Source organism: Peromyscus leucopus, chromosome 4 (genome assembly GCF_004664715.2).
Source record: "Peromyscus leucopus breed LL Stock chromosome 4, UCI_PerLeu_2.1, whole genome shotgun sequence".
Lineage (NCBI taxonomy): Eukaryota > Metazoa > Chordata > Mammalia > Rodentia > Cricetidae > Peromyscus > Peromyscus leucopus.
In genome coordinates this window covers 105,295,813-105,312,629 of record NC_051066.1, presented here as the reverse complement: position 1 = coordinate 105,312,629, position 16,817 = coordinate 105,295,813, and the positions used below count along the sequence as shown (strand labels likewise).

At 49.3% G+C, this 16,817-nt stretch overlaps 1 long non-coding RNA gene across 2 annotated transcripts; it reads left to right on the top strand.

The window, feature by feature from the left end:
* Positions 1-27: 27 nt before the first annotated feature.
* Positions 28-15,001, top strand: LOC114709510. Of its 2 annotated transcripts, none has more exons than XR_003736941.2 (3): positions 28-745; positions 13,838-13,948; positions 14,812-15,001. It is a non-coding gene; the product is annotated as an uncharacterized LOC114709510 (long non-coding RNA). The 2 variants fall into 2 exon arrangements; XR_005091403.1 differs by lacking the exon at positions 28-745 and adding an exon at positions 10,464-12,241.
* Positions 15,002-16,817: the final 1,816 nt, after the last annotated feature.

Here is a 16,817-nt window from a genome sequence, read left to right as displayed (position 1 = left end):
AGGCTGGTCGGGCGCGCCCGGCCGGGTGAGCTGAGCAGGGGCTCTGATTGGTCCGGACGCTCCCCTAGGCCCCGCCCCCAAGGGGGAGCCGGTCCACGTGGGCCTGGCCGGCCTCCTCCCTGCAGCCTCGCCCCGGTTATCCTGTCTGTGCCGGCTACGCCGGGTGGTAGCGGGCGGGGGGCTGCGGGGGAGTCTCGCCCAGGCCCGCAGGTCGCCACACCGGGACTCAGAGGCCGCAGCCAAGGTCGTTCCGAGTTCCTCCCACGCAGGCCGGGGTCAGCTGTGTGGCGACGCCGAAGAGCGCGTGTGCTGGGGACTTGCCCTTGGCCGGACCTGGTCGGTCCCTTGGCCTCACGTGGCCGCCTCCCTCCCGCAGTCACGCACTTGGGTGAAAACGGAAAGATTCGGGAGTCACGAGGACGGGCTCGCGTCCCCTGTTGTGGCGCTGCGCTGAGGGAGAGCCATGGGTCATTGGTGACTCCGCGGCGGACCTGCGGTGTCGGAGCCCCGGCTGTGGCGCAGCGGGGAGGATGTTGCGTCGGATTCGAATTCTGACTCTCTGAATGCTGCAGTGTGTGTCACCTTGAACCAAACCCCTAGATCTCTCAGACCAAGTGCTCAAGAACGTGCAATACTAGCAGTATGAGAGGAGACCCGTGGACGGGTTAGGATTGTGTAAAGCACAGCAAAGATGCATTTCCTGTCTGCTCATCGGGGCTTGTGGCGACAGGCAGTACTAATTCAGGTATTCTGGTTACAAGTTCTTACCCAGTAAGAATCATATGAGCTAAGATATAAGCATGTGACTGGAACTCAGTAGATCTTCGGGAAATGTCCATTTCCTCGTTACTTTTTCCGGAGTGGTGCCTGTTGTAGAGCGTAGGAAAAGGTAGGAAATGTTGGGAAATGTGCCTGTTTTAAAATGTAGGAGAGGATGTCCTTTTCGCATCCTGGAAGTTTTCCCATCCTTTTGAAATAAAGATTGCTTCCTGTTCCCCTACGTGGTATACGGTGTAGTTTTGCCATGAGGTTAGTTATGCGCATTTGGCTTTTCATTTTATTGCCTGAGAGATTTAAGTTATGAGAGTTATAGTGATAGTTAAGTAATACCTGGTTTAGAACGCCCTAAAACTCCCTGCAGTTTTATCATCTCCAAAGGTAGGGCGCTGAATAGCAGAAACAAAGGTGTTGTAAATTAAAACGTCATCTGAGTGCCCTCTGACCTATCGGGTAGAGTCGGAATCGTATAGTTTATACAGGTCTATTGACCCCAAGGTCATGGCTGGAAAACAAAGGTCGTGTTCCAGGACACTGACCCTGGAGTGTAATTCTGGCATCTTCAAATGCAACACTCTCTGCCCTTCCTTCATTCCAAGGTTATAAAACATTGAATAAAGGACTGGTGTGTTAAAAGCTGTTAGTGTTCTGCCAATTAAAACAATTTTTAAAGTAATTATTTGTGAGGAAATTGCTCATGACTTTCCCCACTGTGTTTGATGCGTTTTGCTTCAGTCTGCTTTTGCCTCTTGAAATTGAGACAACCAAGGCGAGGCAGCCATGGTGAATAAGGTGCACTAGGGGACAGGAGCAGAATCCTGAGGCGGAGTTGTAAGATGTGGAGGAGTGACTGGTTCCAATAGAGGGTGCAGTATTCTGACTCGTGGCCTTATGTGGGTTGGTACCACTGTATTTTCAAGCAGAGACAAGTTTCTCTGTCTCTGGAGAGAAGTTAGTGTTTTGAAATAGGAAAAAAAGAGGGGGGGAGATCATGAAATGGTTGGGTTTTTTGGAGGGGGAGTTGTTTTTTTGTCTTAGTTTGAGTTTTTTGTTTTGGTTTAGATTTTTGGGGTTTTTGTTGTTGTTGTTGTTGTTGTTTGAGACAAGGTCTCATTGTGTTGCTCTGGCTCTCCTGGAACTCACTGTGTAGACCAGTCTGGCCTTGAACTCACATCGATTCCCCTGCCTCTACCTCATGAGTGCTGGGATCAAAGGCATGCACCATCACACCTGGCTATTAGTTTTAATATTCAGTTTGATACGACCTAGAAAAACCTGGGAAGAGAGTCTTGGTGAAGGGTTGTCTAGATCAGGTTGGCCTGTGGGCTTGTCTTTAGAAGACTGTCTTAACTGATGTGGAAAACCAAAGCCACACCATACCAAAAAGGAAGTTGGGGGAAGGGATTTATTTGGCTTATACTTTCACATCACTGTTCAACACTGAAGGAAGTCAGGGCAGGAACTCAAACAGAACAGGAACTTGGAGGCAGGAGCTGATGCAGAGGCCATGGAGGGGTGCTGCTTTCTGGCTTGCTCCTCATGGCTTGCTCAGCCTGCTTTCTTAGAGAACCCAGGACCACCAACCCAGGAATGGCACTGCCCACAATGGGCTAGGACCTCCCCATCAATCACCAACTGAGGGAATGTCCTACAGATTTGTCTACAGCCTAATCTTATGAAGGCATTTTCTCAACTGGGGTTCCCTCCTCTCAGATAACCCTAGCCTGTGTCAAGTTGACATAAAATTAGCCAGCATATCTGGTTTGGGTTCCTGGACTATACAGGAGTGGAGAAGAGGCTGGAGAGTTGGCTCAGACGTTAAGAGCACTTGTTTTCCAAGAGGGTCCCAGCTTGATTCCCACCATCCACACAGGGGCCCACAATTGTCCCTAACTCCAGTTCCAGGGGATCTGACACCCTCTTCTGACCTCTGCATGCCCTAGGCATACACGTGGTACACAGCCATATCATTCAGGCAAACCCTCATACACATCAAATAAAAGGAGATGTTAAGTGGAGAAAGCTAGCCTAGCACTAAGCATGCACATATTCACGTGGTGGTAATGTGACTAGTTGTCCCAAGCTCCCATCGCCTTGACATTCCCCCCCGCAGTGATGGTGGTAACTTGGCATTATAAGCTAAAAGAAACCCTTGCTTCCCTGAGTTGCTGCTTCCTGTCAGAGTGTTTTCTTACAGCATAAGAGTGAAATTAGAAGAGCGGATGAGGAACCCTAGCGACTACACAGATAGCATTGGTTCCAGCAGTCTCTCAATGCTGAGGAAAGTAATTAGAAGGAAGGCCGTGGTACACACCTGCTCTTGGGTCTTAGGAAGCCTATTAGTAAGTAGTTGAACACAGTCTGAAGCCAGACTGCTTGCTCTGCGGTCCACTAGTCTCGTGACCCAGGGCAAACACATCCTTTACCTGGTTATCTCAGCTTTAAAGAGAATGAAGGGTCCCTCCTTCACAGGGAGGAGGAGGTGATCAGACTGTGTAAGGCTACTCTAAAGGGCAGCTAGCGTACCTAAACACCCTTTCTCCTCATTCAACAACTAGCTGCAATCAGAGTCCCCCACCACCTTCTTCTCTCCAGCCCTCAGGGCCAAGTTCTTCCAGACTTCTTGCTGCAGAAGAGAGGCCCAGCACGTCAGCTGTTGCCAGAGGAGTGGGGCAGCATGTGATACACAGTATGGGAGCATCCAGGCCTGAACTCCAATGCCTCCGAGGGGGGTTGTTTTTTTAATATTTATTTTATTTCAAAATATGTATACGTGGGTGGGTATGTGCATCTGAATGCGGGAACCTAGAGGCACAAAATACCCCTAGAACTGAAGTTACAGGCAGTTGTGAGCTGCCCAGTGGAGGTGCTAGGAATCAGATTCAGGTCATTTACAAGAATGGTATGAACTCTTTCTTTTTTTTTTTTTTTAAAGATTTATTTATTATGTATGACTGCAGGCCATAAGAGGGCGCCAGATCTCCTTACAGATGGCTGTGAGCCACCATGTGGTTGCTGGGAATTGAACTCAGGACCTTTGGAAGAACAGTCAGTGCTCTTAACCTCTGAGCCATCTCTCCAGCCCCTAATAATACTTTTGTTTTATTTATTTATGCATTTACTTACTTGCTGTTGTGGCATAATCTTTTTGTACATTATAAAGATGTCTTAAATAAATAAATAAATAAAACTAAATTAAATAAATAAAAAAAGATGTCTTTGCCAAGGTGCCTTCTGATTGGTTTAATAAAGAGCTGAATGGTCAATGGCTAGGCAAGAAGAGGTTAGGTGGGACTTCTGGGAAGAGAGAGAGGGGGGAGAGAGAGGAGAGAGAAAGAGAGAGAGGAAAAGAGGAGATGAATCTAGGTATCTAGGTGCAGGAGAGACACCAAAGGACACAGGAGATGCAAGATGGAAGAAAGGTTAAAAAAAAAACACAAAGCAAACCATAGATTAATATAAATGGTTTAATTTAAGTTATAAGAGCTAGTTATACAAGCCAAAGCTATAGGCCAAGCTTTCATAATTAATAAGTCTCTGTGTTGTTTTTTGTGAGCTGGCGTCCCAAAGAAAAACCCATCTACAATTGGCAGCGCAGGGAATGGAACCCAGGGCTTGCGTGCTAGGCAAACACACCACTGCTAAAGCCAACCTCAGCATCCCTGCCCACAGGATCCTTAATAAGTCAGTCACTGTCGCTAAGCCATGGGTCTCAGACCCCTCAGAGATCAGAAAAAAACAGCCTGCCTGGTACTGCAGAACACAAAACAAAGCTCTGTGGGACAAGTCTCCCCTGGCCTTCAGAATCCCAGACGAAAGGAGGAGACAATACCACATGTGGGCATTGTGAGCTCAGAGAGACTTACAGTCCAGGAAATTCATCTGCAGTCACCATTCAGTATTCATGAATGTACATCCTGGAAGATGTCTGTTGTAGAGGGGAAACTCAAGCAGACACGGGAACATTCCCCGTGCAGCCAGACCAGGAACAAGGCAGTTGCAGAGGCCACCCATAAGACTTGAAGGGAACAGAGGAAGAGAACATCCCTGGAAGAGAAGGTACCCCTTAAGGGAGACCCTCCTCCTCCACAGTCACTTCCCTGTCCCCGGGTAAAGGAGAGAATTATAAAATCTGCAGTGTGACCACGTGCTTCCTCTGTGCCAGGCACATTCCCGTGTAAAACACTGTGAGTATTTTCATGTTATTTTACAAAGGAACTGAGGCACCGAGCATGAAGCCAGTTCAATCCGGTCAAAGCCCTAGCAAACTTCAAGCACATTCCCCACCTCCGCGGAATGCTGGGAAGCCCAAAGGCAAGTCAGGCAGATTGGGATGTTAACTCTTACTTGCACTGGACACATTTTTTTCCTCTCTTGCATTTCACTCTTGCATTTATGACCTGTATTTAAAGCCTTCTCAAGCCCTATTGGAATAGCAAGGGGCACTCCTAGACCTGTCTCTAAGATTGGCCCCAGTTCCCCTACAGTAAGAAGACAGGAATCTAGCACACATGCTCGCTCTAGAATGAAGGTGTGCCTTGCCCTTGGAGTTGCTGAAAACCCTGTTCTCTTAAAGTCTTTCCGGAAAAGAGAACCTGTCTTGCAAGGCAAAACCCTCCTGTGGGGCTGGGGTGATGGCTCAGTGGCTAAGAGAACTTGTAGTGCACACATAAGGACCTGAGTTTAAATCCCCAAAACCCATGTAAAAAGCCAGGCATGGCCACTGGGAGAACAGGGAACAGAGAGAGGGATCCCTAGAACTCCCTGGCCAGCCAAACCAACCTAAACAGTAAGCTTCCAATTAAATGAGAGACCCTTCTCAAGGCAGTAAGGTGGAGAGTAATAGAGGAAGACAGCTGATGTATATACAACACATACACACACACACAGTGGGGCGGGAAGCGGGGAAGAACCAGCAATCATCACTTGGGATGCAGAGACAGGAAAATCATGAGTTCTAGACCAGTCTGGGCTATAAGACCCTGTCTCTAAAACCAAATAGCATCAGGAAAAGTAAAAAAATAAAATAAAAAGGAGTCTAATCCCCATCACCTCCCCATCTGCTTTGGATACTGCTGACCTCTCCGTCTCTAGACAATTTCACATCTTCCTTCTCCCTATCTCACAGACCAGGCAGCCAGTATCCATGACTGTCCACACTAGCTTCAGGGGAACCTGGAACCTGAAGTAGAGGTAGAGTACTTTCAAAGACCCAGCCACCCACGCTCTGATGTGAAGAGCATAGTTGAGGTGGGTCTCAGGCCAGCATCCCAAAGCATGGACAGCTGCACTTTGTTGTGCCAGGGAAACTAGTGGTCCGTTTTACTGTCAAGACCAGAGGTGGCCTACCCACTCCGGACTTGCAGTGCCTCCTTCCTGACTGCTCATCATGTGGTTGCTTCCCTTTGGCTTGTATTCACACATACGGGAGTGATGTGGCAGAGGACCCAGACAGTGCAGAAAGGAGCACCGCTCTCCATCATCCTGAAATGGTCCAGATGTCCTGGCTCTCCTTTGAGCCAGCCTCAGGACCACACAGCATTCTCAGATGCTTCTTCAGAAGGACTTAGGTCAGAAGTCTCCGAGGAGACCCGTCCTGCGGCTCCCCCTCTTCTCCAGTGCTGTTTTCTCAGCTCTTCAGCCAAGGTGAAAGGATTGCTGGAACCCTCCCGTGTAATGGAGATCCCTCTCATTGTCCCCACACCCCAGGACATGTGGGTTTTGCCTGAGAAAGTGAGGGGGTGGCAAGACATGAATCATCCACACAGTCATCTCCAGGAGGAGAGAGGCAGCTTTGGGCTCAGCATGGCTTCCCCTAGCTCTTCAATCATTCACCAAACAGCCTGCGGTGGATCTCACTGCACAGTCACAAGGTTGACCAACCTGTGTCCTCACAAAACACAGAACTCCTTCCTCGCCTTTAAACAACACCAGAGCTGGTAAAGTCAACATTCTACACTTCTTCACACCCTGCCCCCTGCCCGACCTGCCACTTCTAGGCCTGGCCCACACTCTCTGTCTACCAGTAGACTCCGATTTATCATTCACTCAGCAAACATTTCCAGAACATGAAAGATTATACCAGGCTACTTGTTCCCCAGGCCACCCCTCCACTGCAAGAAACCCCTCCGAGCATCCCCTCCAAGTCAAATCTGGATCATTGATCCCTTTGATTCCTTCACCAAAAGAGGGCTCTCTAATAACAGCCCCACAGGCCTCAATGGGTAGGAAAAAAATAATGCCGGTCTTGGGGCTGGGTGAGGGGAATTTTATCATAGCTTTACTAGTCTCTAATGTTAAGTGTTTGGGGGCCCAAGAGGTGCTCCAGGCGGGGGATAATGGTGCATACGTGTAATTCCAGTACTCAGGAAATAAAGCAGGAGAGGTGGGAGCAGGAGGTCAGTCTGGGCTCCTTGGCTAGTTCAATACCATGCTGAGCTACATGGCAACACCATGTAGCAAAACATCCAAGGGCTAGGGTGTCCCTCCACGATAGCACTTACCTAGCGTGGCAGAAAGCCCTGGGTTAGTTAGGTCCTTCACAGAGGGAAAAGGTAAAGGAAAGAGAGGAAAAGAAGGGAGAGAATGGGAATAGATTTCAGCTGTTGGGGGAAACTCAGCTCATGAGCAAAACTTGACTTCCTCATTTTCATCGGAGAAATCTATTTCCAGTGGTGGAGGCTAAAGGACTGGTCCTCTGCCTGGCTCCTCAAAGGATAGTCATGGCTCTGCAGCAGGGGAACTTGCCAGGTCCCCACCCCAGATGTCTAAGACCAGCCTGCATTTGTGGGGAGGGAGCAATCCTAGGGCCTTGTGCATGTTGAGAGTGTACTCGGCCACTGTGCCACAGCCCTAGCTCCCAGAACACCCAACAAGCTCTGGTGTGATCTGGATGCATGTAGCAGTCCGGGAAACAATTACAAAAATGATGATTCTTGTTGACTGGCAAGATTAGAAACAATGTGTTTACCTACTCTTTTTTAGTCAGAGGCTGAAAGCCACCACTTTTTCTAAGTCCCATTTTCCTGAGTTTCTACTATTGTACTCCCACATAGGTGTTGAGGTCAGACCATCTGCAGTGAGAGGCTCTGCCTCTAATGTTCCCCCATCCCGTGACTTTGGGCAAATGGCTTCACCTCTCTGTGTCACTGTATCTGGCGGCTGGAAAGCACTCATTTGCATACTGGTTGGATTTGAGTGTCCCGGATTTTAGTTTGCTTATCTTTGAGATGAAGTCCCCTGAATCTCAGGCTGACTTCAGACTCACTCTATAGCCAAGGATGATCTTGAACTCTACAGCCTTTTACCTCCATCTCCTCAGTAGTAATCTTACAGTGTATGTCACCCTACCCGGATTATGAGGGACTGGGAACGAAACGGAGCTTCATGGATGCTAGGAAGCCCTCTACTAATTAAGTTACATCCCCTAGCTCCATTTGTTTGTTTTTGAAACATAGTCTTGTTGGTAGACTAGGGTGGCCTTGAACTTGTGACCCTCCTTCCTCTGCCTCCTGGGTTGTAGGCTACGTGAATGTTTTCATTATTTATATGATAATGTACCAACTTAGACACCAACCCAACACACACAAGGACACATCCCGGTCAAGGCTGAGGGATGTTTTCAAATCTCTTTCAGAATCGCATGTGGCCACCCACATCTCCCTTTCTCTCTTTAACTCTCTTTTTAACAGAGAACTCTCTACAGTTCTATTGAAATCTTGATTCTTAGCCTCAGCCAAGCAGCTTTTCCTCTGCCCTCCCGAACGAACTCCAGCCTGTCACTTCTGAACAAGACTGTCTCTCTCTCTCCCCTTTCCACGAGCCCTGCTTCTGTAGACCAAGGTTTCTTTCTTCCTCCCTCCACCTCTTCCCAGCCTGTCTGCTCCCCAGCAGCCTCCCACAGCCCAGCAGATGAGTCCCTCCTTCCCCCAACCATGTGGGGTGTATGTTTGCTTATCCAGTGAGGTCATCCTCGCCTTCACCTCCTTTGCTTGTTGACATCCCCACTCCCACAGAGCTGGCCGTTGGCATGGCGGTTGTTATGGGGTCATCGTGGGTAACCAAACTCTGAAGAGACACAGTTTTGCTGCCAACGACTCCAAGTCTGTAGTTAGCAACTCAGAAAGGCTGGCTCAAGGCTCTGGCTGCCAATAAACAGCTCATGATGAAGCCAGCCCTTGCCCTCGCCTCCTGGGGCTTACCACTTTCACTTCCTATCACTCTGGCACATCTAAGCCAGGGGCCACTCAGAGCACTTCACTGATGTTTACAACCCTCTGCACATTTGTCCGGCGGCTCTAATTGGGCCCTGGGATGAGGGCAGGGCAGGAATAGGTGCAGAAGGAGAGAGGAGTCGTGTCTGGTGCTCAAGACCCCAGCCTCGAGCTAAGACCACCCTCACGGCTCTCTTGGTCCATCCAGCTGCCTGACATCTCCCTCGGCCTCCAGTAGGGAAGACCAGGGCCTTAGGGACTTTCCACCAGCCGAGGCCAGCAGATTTGACACAAGGCTGAGGAACCAGGGAACTGCAGGTTATTGTGAAACCCCAGATTAGCATTTCCACCTACCCCAGGGTGTGTGCGTGTGTGTTGGGGGGAGGGGGAGTCACTTAACGCCTCTCGTCCTTATTGTCCTCCTTGTCCCCAGCAGGTACACGTTCCAAGACTTCTCTCACTATCGTCTGTTTCACCTCTAAACACCTCTAAGTTGCCTGTGCTCTGACCGCAACTCCTTCTACCTCAGGTTCCCTGAGAGAGTGGTCTCAACCCACTGCTTTCCGGCCTCTCCACCTGCTGAGATCACGTGACCTTCTACCTCCAAACACTCGAGCCTTTCTTAAGGCTTCCTAGGTTGCCTATCATTGAAATGCTGATGGGGCTCCCTGGACAGGGGTGTGTGTGTGTGTGTGTGTGTGTGTGTGTGTGTGTGTGTGTGTGTCGTTAGCCAGCTGAGCCCCGCCCCCAGGCTCATCTCTCTGCCTTCCAGCACTGGCACTGGGATCAGAAGTGCACACTAGCACACACACACACCCCCTTTTTACATCAGTGCTGGGTATTAAACTCAGGTCCTCACACTTGCAAGGGGAGCATTGTACCCGCTGAGCTCTCTCTCCAGCCCGAGCAAGTTCCTTGTTAACATGGTCTTCGATGACTTCTGTGTGTTCTCCACCTATCCAAGTCCATAGCAGCCTCCTTCCCCAGCCCTCATCATCTGTCCGCTCCGTCTCATTGTAGAATCTCACGGAATCTGTCTGCGCTGAAATCACCCCCTCCAGGCACCTTTCCACTAACCCCGTGTCTCCTCCCACCATTCTCAATACAGCTATAGAGCTCTTCCAGCGACTGTAGCATAGTAACCCCCAAATGTCTCAATGACGCCAAGCAGCAGCCCTCTCAGGACCCGCCCCTGATGGAATAACCAGAGCGGCATCTCTCCCAGCTGGGTCCTCTGAGGCTTCAAGCCCACTGTTCCTTGAATCTCCAAACTCCACACCCCAGCAGTCTGCATCCTGCGGTTTCACCCAGACTACTGCCTCCTTCCGCTCCGGCCTCCTCCTGGATTATTTGGATGCTAGGTGACTCGATCCTATAGGCCTCCCACGTGTCATTATCATAATCATCATTAGTCCATTCTGTGGCATATAACCCATGATGAAGACCTCTCATCCCTTATCCTTATGTCCATCCCCCTGGGATCCTCTTATTCAAGTTTAACTCTAAAAACACAGGTGTCTACCCTGCCACTGGGTCTGGTTGGTCCGCTCTCTTTTCCCAAATCCCGGCAAAATACTGAAGTGGAGATCTTTGTGCCCTTCGGTCAGAGCACAGGCAATTTAGCAGGGACTGGTAAATTCACAAGCTCGGGGCAAGGCAAGAAGATCCCAAGGAAGGTATATATTAGAAGGTGGAAGGCCCCAGGGTGACCAGACTCAACCCTTTTGCAGTTAGACTGGACTATGGATGAATCACCAGTTTCACTTCCTCAGTGAGGTGTGCCTGCAGCCATTCCAGAAATACTTCTCTGTAGTTCGGTCCCCAGAGGCATCGGTCAGTCCCTCCGTGTCTGACAGGGTGCAGGGTGACCTGCTTTCCTCTGCGTCGAGTGGAAGAAGCAGCAGCCCTCAGCCAGCCCAGAGAGGTGTCAGCTTCTCTTCTCACCCAGCCAGCTGCAACAGCACCTGATGTCAGGTGCTGCCGAGGGCCTGGCTTCCCGTGAGGTAGACTCCGGGCTGACTTTCTCACCAAAGAAAGAGGGGGCCTGCCCCGCCTCTGCTCATGACCCACTCAAAGGCAGCCAGCCCGAGTTTGCCAAGGAGCTGCCGCTGGCGACATCTTGATCATCCTAAGCATTTGCTAAGTGCCATCAGCACGTTGACTTAGGTGGTAGAGGGATGTGGGACTGATGTGGCGGAGAAGGCAGATGGCGGGAGGTGTGAGAACCAGGCACCCGACTAGGCTCTGGGTTCCCCTGCCCTTGCCACACTGCCCTCTGATCCAACCACTCATCCATGGACACCTGCAGCCACTTCCCCGCCTCTACACTCCGCCAGAACCAGCCCGCACAGTCTTCTAAGCCATTATTTTCTACCGTGGCCTAGAGGACCCAATCCAGATGGCTTTGTCTAGCCAGGGCTTTCCATGACTGGGCCTCCTATCTGTCGGCTTCATTTTCCATTGCTTCCCGAGGGGTAAAGGTCTCCTGTGCCCAGCCTGGCTTGTCTTCACTGCCACCCCTCTGTGCGCTGAAGCAGCCAGGCATGGTTATTTCGCAAAAGGCAACCTTAGAATTTCTTCATCTTGGGGTTTCACCCGTAATTATTCACTGAGTACCACTATTCGTACAGTTAGAAAAAGGTGGACTTTCTCAGAAACCTTACCTGCTTCCCAGCCTACCCCCTGGTTCCTTCTTATAGCCATCTTGAGCAACAGTGAAGCTTCCTGAATTCTGCAGATGAGAACCCAAGGCTTAGAAGAGACTGGTTCCTCCTACGCCGGAAGACTCCTGGGCCAGAGAGCTCCAGTCTCTTTTTGTTCCACGGTCAAGGTCGTCCATTCATTCTACCTCACTGAAGTGAAAACCACATGCACTTGGGAACATGGACCATCCTCGCCTCTGTGTCTGGCAAACGATGAGCACATTAGTGTCTTTGTGTGTGCAGGATGCTGAAACTGGAGCCCATAAACCTGTGGCCTGTAAACAACAGGAATCTATTGCTCACAGGAAGCTGGGAAGTTCAAGGTCAGGAAGCCCACAGATTTGTGTCTAGTGAAGGCCCATCAGCTATAGAAATCCATCCTCTTCTTTGTTAACATAACAGAAGACTGTGGGAGCTCTCGGGAGTCTCTTCTGAGAGCATTGATCCTGTACGCGAAGGCTCCCCACTGTGGTCTAATCACCACGCTAAAGGCCTGCCTCCAGGTGCCACCACATTTGGCGTCAGGCTCAACACATGAATTTGTTGCAGGTGGGCTATAACTATTCTCTTAAAAAAAAAAAAAGTACTAGGTAGGTAGTTAAGCTTTTGTTTTTGTTTTCATTTACAGAGTTGTTCGTGTGTGTGTGTGTGTGTGTGTGTGTGTGTGTGTGTGTGTGTGTCTGTGTGTGTTGCCTGTTATTGAACTCATGTCTTCACACCAGTGGGTAGACAAGTACTCTGAACAACGGCCTCGCCTACCCCCTCAAATTCAGTGTAAGGATGACATGGCCAGGTTGAGGAGAGTGCTCAGTTGGGAGAGGACTCGCTTAGCTTGCCCAAAGCCTCGAATCCCATCTCCAGCACCAAAGAAACTGGCCTTAGTGGTATGGGCCGGCAATCCTAGCACTTGGGAGGTGGGGGCAGGAGGGGCAGAAGTTCAAGGTCATCCTGGGCTAGTAGTTCAAGACCACCCAGGGTTACAGAAGGCCCTGTCTCAAAAAGATAAACTTACTTTCCTCTCCCTCCATTTGAGATTTTTAAAAACTGTATAGGAGCGCTTTTGCCTGTGTGTATGGCTGTGCACCGCGTGTGCTGTGTTTGAGGGGGTCAGAAAAGGGTGTCAGATCCCCTGGAACTGGAGTTACGGAGAACTGCTAGCCACCACGTGGGTGCTGGGAACTGAATACAAGTCCTCTGGAGGAGCAGCCAGCTCTCTTAACTGCTGAGTTATCTCTCCAGACCAATGGTGTCCCTTTGACCGACAGCACAAAGCTATCCTAGAAAGTGTTTGATGAGGTTGAGAGAACAAAGACCCAGGTATGTGAGACTGCAGATCCTAGCTGGAGTGTTCTCCTCAGCTTTCCTCATGGAGGTGGCATGCCTACTAGGATGTAGCCCACCATGTTTCTCCTTTCTCTATAAAAGATGTGTGGTTACTGTCATCAGTAGACAAACAGAATCATGACAACATTTTGCAATGTAATTTCATGATTTATATATCAATTATGTTTTATGATGTTCTTTTGACAGTTACTAAAAGAGTTTATAGCTGGAATGTTGCTATATTGGGATGGGAGGCGGGAATATCCTTCCTCACCCTGGCATTCCTCTTAACTCTTATCCACGGTGAGGCTGTGCAGACAGGAGGGGCCGGTTAACCTGTTTATTCCCTGCCACTACTCCCTGTGAATGTCTAATCACCTCCTGCCCTTGCAGAGCCCCGGAGCTTGAATAAAGGCTCTTTGCTTTTACATATGGGATTCGGTCTCCGTGGTGGTCTTTTGGGGTCTCCGCCATCTGGGCATAACAAAATTACCAAAGCGGAAAAATACAAAAAGCAGGACTAGGGCCTATTTCTTATCCAGACCATGGAAGCTATGGCCACTGTCAGTAACCCCACCCCCACCCCACCCCACCCCACCCACCCCACCCCTGCTCCAGGGGCTCCTTCCTTGTAATGAGGCCATATTCACAGTCTGCAAAGCAGAACCCGGCTGAACCCTCGTTTGTTTACAGCTTAATTCTAATCTGATCAGGTTTGTATGTAAAGCTCATCCCAGTTTAGCAGTGACAGAGTACCCTGTGCTTTAGGATGGAGCTTTCCACCTCCAGATCCCGACAAGCTCTTTTTGGTTTTGATGCTAGGGTCTCATGTTTGCTGGGCAAGTGCTGGACCACTGAGCTACATCTCCAAACCTACAACAGGCAGCCTTGTAAAAAATGAAATAAAGAAAATACCAGACTGCAGCCAACATTGTAAGTATTCTTCCTTAAAAACTGTGTTACAGGTGTGTGTGTGGGGGGGGTTGTCTGTCTGTCTGTTTGTGCAAACTGTTTATAATATAAAATGTATTTCTTAGTGAGGGTGGAGGCTAAAAAGGTTTTTAAAACATTGGTTTAAAGGAAAATATCCATGCCTCAACTATTACACAAATATTATCAGAGCTGTGTCTTGTGCTAGGAGAAAGAGAAAAACAAAATTTGGCTACTGCACCTGGAAAGCTCTGGATGGTGGGAGGGGGGGAGATGACAAACACACCAACCAGGACAGGATGTAAAAACCACACTGTCGGAGGGGTGTCATGAGAGAAACCACCACCTTTGGGCCCTGGTGGCTGGTTCTGACATCAGCTGGGGGACGAAGGAAAAAAGGATGTTCCTGGTGAAGCATGGCTACAGAGCTACAGCCCCAGGCCCCATGGCTGGAGCTGCTACCAAGACCTTGCATTGGATGCCCGGGAAGGACAAGGGTGTTGGGAACAGTCAGGAATGAAAAGGACCAAAGGGAGCAGGTGTTGGCCTTACCTTCTTGGAGCTGTGGGTACCTGTGTTGTTTGTTTCATAGGGAAGGGCCTGGAACAATGGAGGGCAGCATCAGGAAGGCCAGATGTTACCTTTGTTCCCACCCCAGGGCTTTTTCAGACTTCAATAATGATTAGGATAAGGACACAGGGCACGATGAGCCCATGGTCAGATAGGAACCGTCTGTATTTAGATTTTCTTCTTACGCTTTGCCGTCTAACTGGACCCAATGCTGACCTCTGGCTGCCAGGCCTAGCTCAGGCCCTTACCACCCGGAGCATTCTTGCTTTCTCTTCTCATTTTCTGTTTCCCTGCAGAGCCCCCAGCACAGCTGGGAGGGGAGAGGAAGCCGAAGTCTTTCCTGCCCGCGCTTCCCCTCACACACCTGGGGTTGCAGACAGGTTGGCTGCAGAAAAATGCAGCAGGCTGGAGAATTTTGATTTCCTGCTCTGCAAACAGGGAGTGGCCTGTCTTCCCACTTCTGCATCTCAGCACGGACACTAGAAAGGAAAGAAAAGAGTGAAATCAACGGAAGGAGCGAGCAGATTCTCTCTCCCCCTACGCAAAAATACCATTACCAAGATGGAGCTACCAAAGGGCTAAGATTTGGAGACAGGAACCCAACATGTGCCTCAGTCTTCCGTGGATTTCTTCCTCCTATGAAACGGGAAAGTCACATGATTGTATATATAAGGGATGTATATGTATACAGTTGTGTTGCATGCAATACCTTCTCCTCACTCCCTGCCCAAGCTCCCGCCTTGCTCTAGGTGAGTTCTGCTGTCAGGGTTTCCCTCATCTCTTTTCCCTGTACCTATCTGAATCCTGCCAACAAGGATGATCTCAAATTCCTTATCTTCCAGGAAGCCAACCCACAAAGGGCTCTCAGAATTTATCAAGTCCTTATGGCACTTAAGTATTTATGGATAATAAAAGGAATCGTTTGTCCCCTCCTGTGGGACCTCATGATGTTTGTCACTGAGCTCATAGATGCCTGGAACCTGGGGGACACCTAGCTCATCCTCTATGCTTGCCCCAGCGCTGAGTATATAATGGGATCTCAGCGCTGAGCTCTGAGCTCTAGCATCATCAATCTGATGGGAAACCTGGGCTCAGTTGTTGGGGACCTTTAGTGGGCTTTTAGCTCACCATGATCCATCCCTGCCCTTATCAAAGGAGCCATGGCAGCAATCACTTAAAGAAACCACAGAGATTAAATGAATTGTTTAATTAATTGTTTCATGCAGAGTAAAGTTTGATTACTTTTACTATAAAGTGATAAGATGAAGAGGACATTATTTTTCAATTTGTTTATTTCTGCTTTTTTTTTTAATTTGATTTTAGAGTTCTCCATCCCTTCTGAATTTTATTTCATTTAAGTTTTAATGTTGCAGTGGCTCCTAAGTCAGAACAAAAGGCTTCATCCACTTTATCCTTTTCATCCTGTCTTGGCCACGACCTGCGGATAGCTAATCTCATTAGTCTCCGCTTTTTTTTTTTTTTTTTCTTCTTCTATTTCTGTTCCTTTTTCCTTGAACAAATAGGTACAGGCTCTCACTTCTTCCCCTAGGAGGTATTCTTGAGGTAATTTCTTTCAAAACTAGTTTTTCAGGATTGTCTCACCACCACCACCACCATCACCACCACCACCACCACCACCACCACCACCACCTCCACTACATCCTGTGTCTGCTGGCTGGGAGGAGCTGGACAAGGAAGAGCCCATAACAAAGGGATTTGTTATGTAATACTCCCCGCTGGAGTTAGTCATAGTGACAAGGAAATGACATTTTTTTCCCAGGGCTAGCTCACTTCCAATTACAGGCCTGAGACCTAAAAGTGTAGTCCTGTGATCGGCCCTGCAGCCAGAGCTCAATCCCAGCTACTCAGGAGGAGGCTGAGACTGAGGAAACATCCATAACCAAGCTCTGGCCTGCTCATTCTCCCAGAGGTGGACACAGTGCCAACACGCACTGGCTTCTGAAAAGCCACTGGTAAGACCTCTGCCAGCACATGCAACATCCACGAGACCTGCGCACATGGCAGGAAAACCACACTCTGTGCCTGTGCTGGTTAGTGTCATGTCAACTTGACACAAGCTGAAGTCATCTGAGAGGAGCGAACCTCAATTAAGAAAATGTCTCCATAAGTTCAGGCTGTAGGCAAGCCTGTAGGGCCTTTTCTTAATTAGTGATTGATGGGAGAAGGCCCAGACCATTGTGGGTGGTGCCGTCCCTAGGCTGGTGGTCCTGGGTTTTATAAGAAAGCAGGATGAGCAAGTCATGTAGAACAAGCTAGTAAGCAGCACCCCTCCATGGCCTCT